The 7,976-nt window shown below is 35.0% G+C and overlaps 1 non-coding gene across 1 annotated transcript; it reads right to left on the bottom strand.

The window, feature by feature from the left end:
* Positions 1 to 655: 655 nt before the first annotated feature.
* Positions 656 to 762, bottom strand: LOC136207713 (small nucleolar RNA R71). The gene has a single exon (XR_010676842.1). It is a non-coding gene; the product is annotated as a small nucleolar RNA R71 (small nucleolar RNA).
* Between the last annotated feature and the right edge of the window lie 7,214 nt (positions 763 to 7,976).

Consider the following 7,976-nt stretch of genomic DNA (forward strand, 5'->3'; position numbering starts at 1 on the left):
TTTTGACAAAAATTTAGATTTTGTGTATTTTATTTCGAATCTAGGTTTATTTATACTTATTCAAACTTTTATATTTTATTTATTTCAAATTACTAACATATTTATTTTTCAAATTCTGTTTTGAAGGTAGTTTCGGTTCGTGCGAAATTTCAAGTTCATGCGCAGTTCTCGAAGTTCAGGCATTCCACCAAAACCGCTAGACCCAGAAATTGAAAAGACTCTTAAAAAGAATAAGAAAAACAAAAACAAGACTCCAATAAAAACTAGAATTACTGAGCCAGAAGTTATGGCTACGCTTATGGATTACGCTAGGCCAAGAGTGGCCGGAGTAACAAATAGTATAGTTAGACCCCAAATAAATGCAAATCAATTTGAGATTAAGCCAGCATTGCTTAATATGTTACAAAATAACGTAACATTTTACGGGTTACCTAACGAAAATCCTAACACCCATTTGACAAATTTCTTAGAAATTTGTGACACTTTTAAAATATCTGATGTGACTGCGGAAGCAATCAAACTTCACCTTTTTCCTTTTACTTTGAAGGATCGAGCCAAAGAATAGTTGACTTCTATGCCAGCCGCTACATTTGAAACTTGGGAACAATTAGCCCAAGCATTTTTATCAAAAAAATTTCCTTTATCAAAAACCGCAAGAGTCATTAAAGAGTTAACATCTTTTTCTCAAAGTGATAATGAAACTCTTTATGAGGCTTGGGAACGTTTTAAAGAACTTCAACGTTTATGCCCACACCACCAATTGCCCGCTGAACTTTTAATGCAAACATTTTATAATGGACTAAATCCTACGACTAGAGGTTCATTGGACGCTATGTCTCGAGGGTTATTCATGAAGAAAACATCTGCCCAAGCAAGAGAACTTCTGGAGGAAATGGCAATCAACAGCAGTATGTGGCCCGCGGAACGTGGACACGTACCAATAGCAAAACCATCATCCTCAACTACGTCATCAGTTAAAGATATAGTGAATCTTGATCCAGTTGCGATGTTGCAAGACTAATTTTCTGCCTTATCGCACAAAATTGATAGGTTTATGGCACCGTGTGATCCTAATGGTCAGTAAATCCAAACGGATGTGGATTATGAAGGTATGAGCGAAATTGAATAGGTAAATTTTGTCCAAGGGCAAAATTAAACAAATACCCTTACTCCAATACATATAATCCTGGATGGAGAAATCATCCTAACTTTAACTGCAGAGATAACAATAACAATGTTAATGCTAATCAAAATCGTACGACTAATTATCAAAATCAATGAAGAGATACGATTAGCACTTTATCTTCTAAAATCGACAAATTTATTGATGCTATGAGCGGAAAAATAAGTAATCACGACGATGGTTTTAAACGGATCGAGAATAAATTTGACCAGCTTATTAAAAACCAATCATCTAGCATCCATAATTTGGAGGTTCAAATTGGACAACTCGCTAAATCAATTCCATCCCGCAAAGAGGGAAGTCTTCCAAGCCATACGGAAGAAAATCCGAAAGAGCATGTAAAGGCTATCACTCTTCGTTCAGGGAAAAATTACTTAGGACCGGAAATGCCCGGAAATTCAACTTTGCTAGGAACTGATTTACCAACGTCCAAAGAAGATACATTAAACCAAAAAGATGCACAGCTTGACTTTAGTACAAAAACTTTTGTACCCAAACCACCTTTTCCACACAAAGTCTGCAATAAGGACTATGACAAACAACTTTTAACATTTTTAGACAAACTTAAAAATTTGCATATTAATTTGACGTTTATGAATGCGATTACGCAAATTCCCAATTATGGTAAATTCCTAAAGGATTTAATTTCAAAGAAAATCAGTTGGGAAGGAATTTCATCCATTTCGCTAACCGAAGATTGTAGTTCAATTGTGTCAAGTAATTTGCCCACCAAACTCAAAGATCCTGGATGTTTTACCATTCCGTGTAAATTGGGAGATATTGAATTCCCAAGTTGCCTTTGTGATTTAGGAGCAAGTATTAACTTGATGCCATTATCTATTTTTAATAAGTTAGGCTTAGAAGAAGATATCAAACGTACCAATATGGTTCTGCAATTAGCGGATCAAACCACTAAAAGACCATATGGTATAATTGAGGATGTTTTAGTTAAAGTTGACAAATTTATTTTTCCTACCGATTTCGTGATATTAGATTTTGCATATGACGTTAATTGTCCGCTAATGTTTGGTAGACCATTTATGAACACGGGACGTGCTCTAGTTGATGTATCGGAAGGGAAAGTAGTTTTACGAATAGGAGACGATAAGATTGAGTTCGATATGAATCAAGCAATGAAATATCCTATGGAGGATTTCGCTTGTATGAAACTTGATTTAATTGAAGAATGTGTAAATGACATTGTTCAAAAAGAAGACATAATAGAACCTATAATGAGTGAGGAACTAGAAGATAAGGACCCAGAGCCTTTGATTCGAGAAGATGGACCAGTTCCGCCTTCAATTATAGTTCCACCTAAATTAGAACTTAAAGAATTACCAAGTCATTTGAGGTACGCTTTCTTAGGCGAAGGCGATTCTCTACCTATAATTATCTCTAACAAATTAACACAAATTCAAGAAGAGAAATTGAAAGAAGTTGTTAGAAATAGGATAGGAAGTATGGGTTGGCAAATTTCAGACTTAAAAGGTATTAATCCGAGCATTGTAATGCACAGAATTCACTTAGAAGAAGATAAGCCACCTAAAGCGGATAGACAAAGACGTCTAAATCCGAATATGAAAGAAGTAGTAAAAAATGAGATTACTAAACTTCTAGACAATGGAATCATTTATCCTATTTCGGATAGTGAATGGGTTAGTCCAATCCATTGTGTACCTAAAAAGGGAGGCATAACAGTTGTAAGGAATGACGAAGGTAAATTAATACCTACACGAACCACCACTGGTTGGAGGGTTTGTATAGACTATAGGAACCTAAATAAAGCAACTAGGAAAGACCACTTTCCTTTACCTTTCATTGATCAAATGATCGAAAGAATAGCTGGTCATGCTTTCTACTGTTTTCTAGACGGTTACTCCGGATTCTTTCAAATATATATTTACCCGGATGACCAAGATAAAACAACATTCACATGTCCTTACGGAACATTTGCATATAGGAGAATGCCCTTTGGTCTATGTAACGCACCTACAACATTTCAACGTTGTATGACTGCGATTTTTAATGATTTCATTGAAGATATCATGGAAGTTTTTATGGATGATTTTTCCGTTTATGGAGATTCTTTCGATTCATGCCTAAAAAACTTGGATAAAGTTTTGTCTAGGTGTGAAGAAACAAATTTAGTATTAAACTGGGCAAAATGTCATTTCATGGTTGACGAAGGAATTGTTTTAGGTCATAAAATATCTGAAAAAGGATTAGAAGTGGATAGAGCAAAAACTTCAGTAATAGAAAAATTACCCCCTCCAAGTACTGTTAAAGTCATTTTTAGGACATACCGGTTTTTACAGAAGATTTATTAAGAATTTCTCTGTAATTTCCAAACAACTTACTAATTTACTCATGAAAGATTCAACTTTTGATTTTAATGAAGATTGCGTTAAAGCTTTCGAAACATTGAAAACAGCTTTAGTCAGTACACCTATTATTGCTAAACTCGATTGGGATTTACCTTTTGAAATTATGTGTGATGCAAGTGACTTAGCCGTCAGATGTGTTTTAGGTCAAAGGAAGGATAAGAAACTTCATGTCATTTATTATGCAAGTCACACACTGTCCGGTGCACAATTAAACTACACCACAACAGAGAAAGAAATGTTAGCTGTAGTCTTTGCATGTGATAAGTTTAGGTCATACTTGTTAGGTTCGAAAGTTATTATTTATACTGATCATGCAGCTTTAAGGTATTTATTTGCTAAAAAAGATGCAAAACCACGTCTAATTAGATGGGTTTTATTATTACAAGAATTTGATATAGAAATTAAAGACAAAAAGGGAGTCGAAAACCTTGTCGCCGATCATCTATCAAGGCTCGAAGATGAAAACGATCCTATAGGTGAAACTAACGATATACGAGATGATTTCCCTGATGAACATCTCTATCAAATAAAAAGTGTCATGTCACCATGGTACGCGGATTTTGCAAACTATCTTGCAGCCAATATTGTTCCTGAAGGATTAACTTTCCAACAAAAGAAGAAATTCTTCTTTGACATTAAAAAGTATTTTTGGGAAGATCATTTTTTGTTTAGAACATGTGGTGACGGGATAATTAGGAGATGCGTTAGTGAAAATGAGTATGAGTCTATAATGTCTGAATGCCATTCTAGCTCATATGGAGGACATAGTGGAGTTAGTAAGACAGTAGCTAGAATATTTGAATGTGGTTTCTTTTGGCCTACGATGTTTAAAGACGTCCGTTCCTTTATTACTCGTTGTGATAAGTGCCAAAGAAAAGGAAATTTAGGAAGGAAAGATGAGATGCCCCTCACAACCATGTTAGAAGTTGAAGTCTTCGACATGTGGGGAATAGATTTCATGGGACCTTTTCCTCCTTCTAATGGTAAAACTTACATATTAGTCGTCGTAGATTATGTTTCAAAGTGGGTTGAAGCAATTTCAACCCCGACAAACGATTCTAAAGTAGTTGTTAATTTTCTTGACGATATATTTTGTAGATTTGGTTGTCCAAGAGTCATTGTTAGTGATGGCGGTACCCATTTTATAAACCAAAGTTTTGATATGCTTATGAAAAAATATGGAGTACGCCACCACGTGTCAATGCCATACCATCCTCAATCAAATGGTCAGGCGGAGATATCAAATAGAGAACTCAAATGGATTCTAGAGAAAACAGTTTCATATTCAAGAAAAGACTGGTCTTGTAAACTCAATAATGTGTTATGGGCATACCGTACTGCATTTAAAACACCAATAGGAATGGCTCCATACCGCTTAGTGTATGGGAAGGCATGTCATTTACCAGTTGAATTAGAGCATAAAGCCTATTGGGCTATCAGGGAACTTAACTTTGATTTACGTCAAGCAGGTAAGAAACGTTTGCTCGACTTAAATGAGTTAGATGAGTTACGTCATCTATCTTACGAAAATGCGAAGATATATAAAGAAAAAGTGAAAAAATGGCACGATGCCAAGATTAAAGTCAAACACTTTAATATTGGGGATAAGGTGCTGTTATTTAATTCACGACTTCGTCTATTTCTAGGAAAACTTAAGTCCAGATGGATAGGACCATATTTAGTCGTCAAAACATTCGATTATGGTTCTTTAGAACTTGAAGGACCTAACGGTGTTCGTTTCAAAGTTAATGGTAATCGATGCAAAATTTATTACGAAAATGTTTCGAGTATAGGAATTGAGTTCGTAACAAGATTATCTGAAGTATAATTTGTTTATCTTTTCTAACACAGTTTATTTTGTTTTACTTTCTTTTAAATTTTTGTTTATTTCCATTTTTTTTATTCTTAATTAATTAATTATTAAATATTTTTTATTTTCCACATGCCATTTTTATGATTAGATGACTTTATTTATGATTTGGATGTATAAAATATGTTTATTTCATGATTTTAGATTTGATTTTAGGTAATTAGTTCGAAATTGAAGTTTCAGGCGATTCTCTGCCGAGAATTTGGAATTCTCGGTCGAGAATTCTCCATTTCAAATATGTCCAAATAGGTTAGGTTTTTTTCTGAACTTACCGAGAATATTTAATTCTTGGCCGAGAATCGGAAAATGGGTTTCGACGCCTGATTTCCGCAAGGAAATCAGAGTGTCGCGACCGCGAATTTGGAATTCTCGGTCGCGACACGCGCTATTTCTGCACCATCAGACCTGAATCATCTTCAACCTATAGACAAAACCTTTCATAAACGAAAAATTAAGTTTCTTCAATTCAGAAAGGTATAATTTTATGCCTTTTCGCATCAAAACAACACCTCATTTCATCCTAAAATTCTATAAATAAGTCCTAGAGGATCAGGGTTCTGTTACATTCTTTTCATCTTTATAAGATCAATTCTCTGATTTTCTTCAAACAACCATTTTTCCCTAAGTTACAGACACCTTGTTTCTTAAGTTCTTTACCATGCCTACTAAACACAAAACTTCAAAGAAAAATGCTGCTTCAAGCAACAAACGTCCAGACTTGTCCAAATGATATGGTGCGCCATTTCCTATCTTCAATCACGATGAAGGAAGGCGCTACTGGAGGCTCCGTTATACATTCTTTGTTGGAATGTTATATATGGATGACTTCTTGAATGATCAACTTGGTATAAGCGATGACATGAGTCACTATTTGGAACGCTTAGGGTGGACAAAATTCGCCAAAATACGATTTCCAATCATTGGCGATTGGATTCTGGAATTTTTCTGTACCGTTCATTTCATTAACAAACGACAGGTCCGTCTTAGTTTTCATCGAGATGGCGAAATATTTACTTTTGGCTATCCAGAGTTGCAGGCCTGGTTTGGTTTTCCCCCGAGGGATACAATCAAACGTCATCCTGGCAAAGACATGACATCCATTGACATTTGGAGAATGCTTACTGGTTTTTGGCGTTTCAATCCTAGACTCGCCTACAATCATTCCTTTCACTCCAACTCAATGATGTATTTACACAAATTCTTGTGTCACAGTTTGTTCGGTCGCACATTTAGTAGTGTGGTCCGTGACACCGATTTATATGTTCTTGGCGATATATTCCAAGGAAATACAGTGGATTCTTCAAAAATTCTGATGGAGGGTCTTGTCGCCGCTTCTCGATCCAAGGATAAAAAGATTGGGTTCGGTAATATAATCTGTGGAATAATTCTCGGTACCAAGGGTACCATTGATGTTCCTTGGAGTGATGATGAATTCTTCCCGACAATAGATTATGAGTTTTTAGAGTTTGAAGGACTCGTAAAACATGTCTTTCGTGCAGGCCCGCATTTTCTTTCTGCACCGGAACGTCAAGCTTTCGTGCAGTTAAAAATTGACCACTATAGGGCCACAGAAATCCCGCTTGATAGGGATGATTATATAGAATAGTTTAGGTTTTTCAAATTTTATTTTATACATATTTTTCTTATTTTGTTGTAATTGAATTGTTTCTTTTTATATTTTGTACATATGTGTTCTATTAATAAATTTACTTTTCTATTCATCTTAGTTCATTTATTGTTTTGCAAATAGTTAAAAATATATTGGTTACATGATGATAATAACATGCTTAGAATAAAACTTGTACGATTTCTTAATCAACACATAATCCCATTTCAAAAACTTAATTCATTGGATACAATACATTAAGTTTTCATTCAATTGATTAACTTCATGTCTTTAATATGTATTAATATGAACTTAATATGCACTTAATATGATTCTTTTAACTTGTGTGCAAAAATATGCATTAATATTCCATTAATTCTTCATATACCATTTATTTCCCCTAATTCCAATTAATAAGGATAAACCTTTGGTTTTCCTTGCAATTAATGCTATTTATTTTAGTTCTTAAGTGCAGGTACAGTTTATATTAAGTTCAGGACACAAATTACCAACAAAATTGCACAAACTAAGTCAAATGGCACCTAAAAAGCCATTTTTGACCAATGCTCTACCGAGAATTTAAAATTCTCGGTAAGTCCAGCGAAACAAGGCCGAATTCAGAGCAATTTTTTCTCTGAAATTCGCGTGCCGCGACCGCGGATCCGCATTCTCAGTCGCGACACGCGACCTGCCGGCAACATTAATTCTGATTTTTGCCCTATTTCACGCCTATTCCTATTCCTATTCTACCTCTACATCTCCCTATTTCAACCTATATAAACCTACCCCTTACACAAACCTTGTTGGTCCCTTATAACATTGCAAGTATAGTTCCAGGGGGGGGGTTAGGAACTATTTAAACTTTTTAGATTTAGGGCAGACTTCTTTTCTTAAGAGAAAAGGTTTTAAACAGCGGCGCTGATGTTAGACGAG

Source organism: Euphorbia lathyris, chromosome 9, assembly GCF_963576675.1.
Source record: "Euphorbia lathyris chromosome 9, ddEupLath1.1, whole genome shotgun sequence".
Lineage (NCBI taxonomy): Eukaryota > Viridiplantae > Streptophyta > Magnoliopsida > Malpighiales > Euphorbiaceae > Euphorbia > Euphorbia lathyris.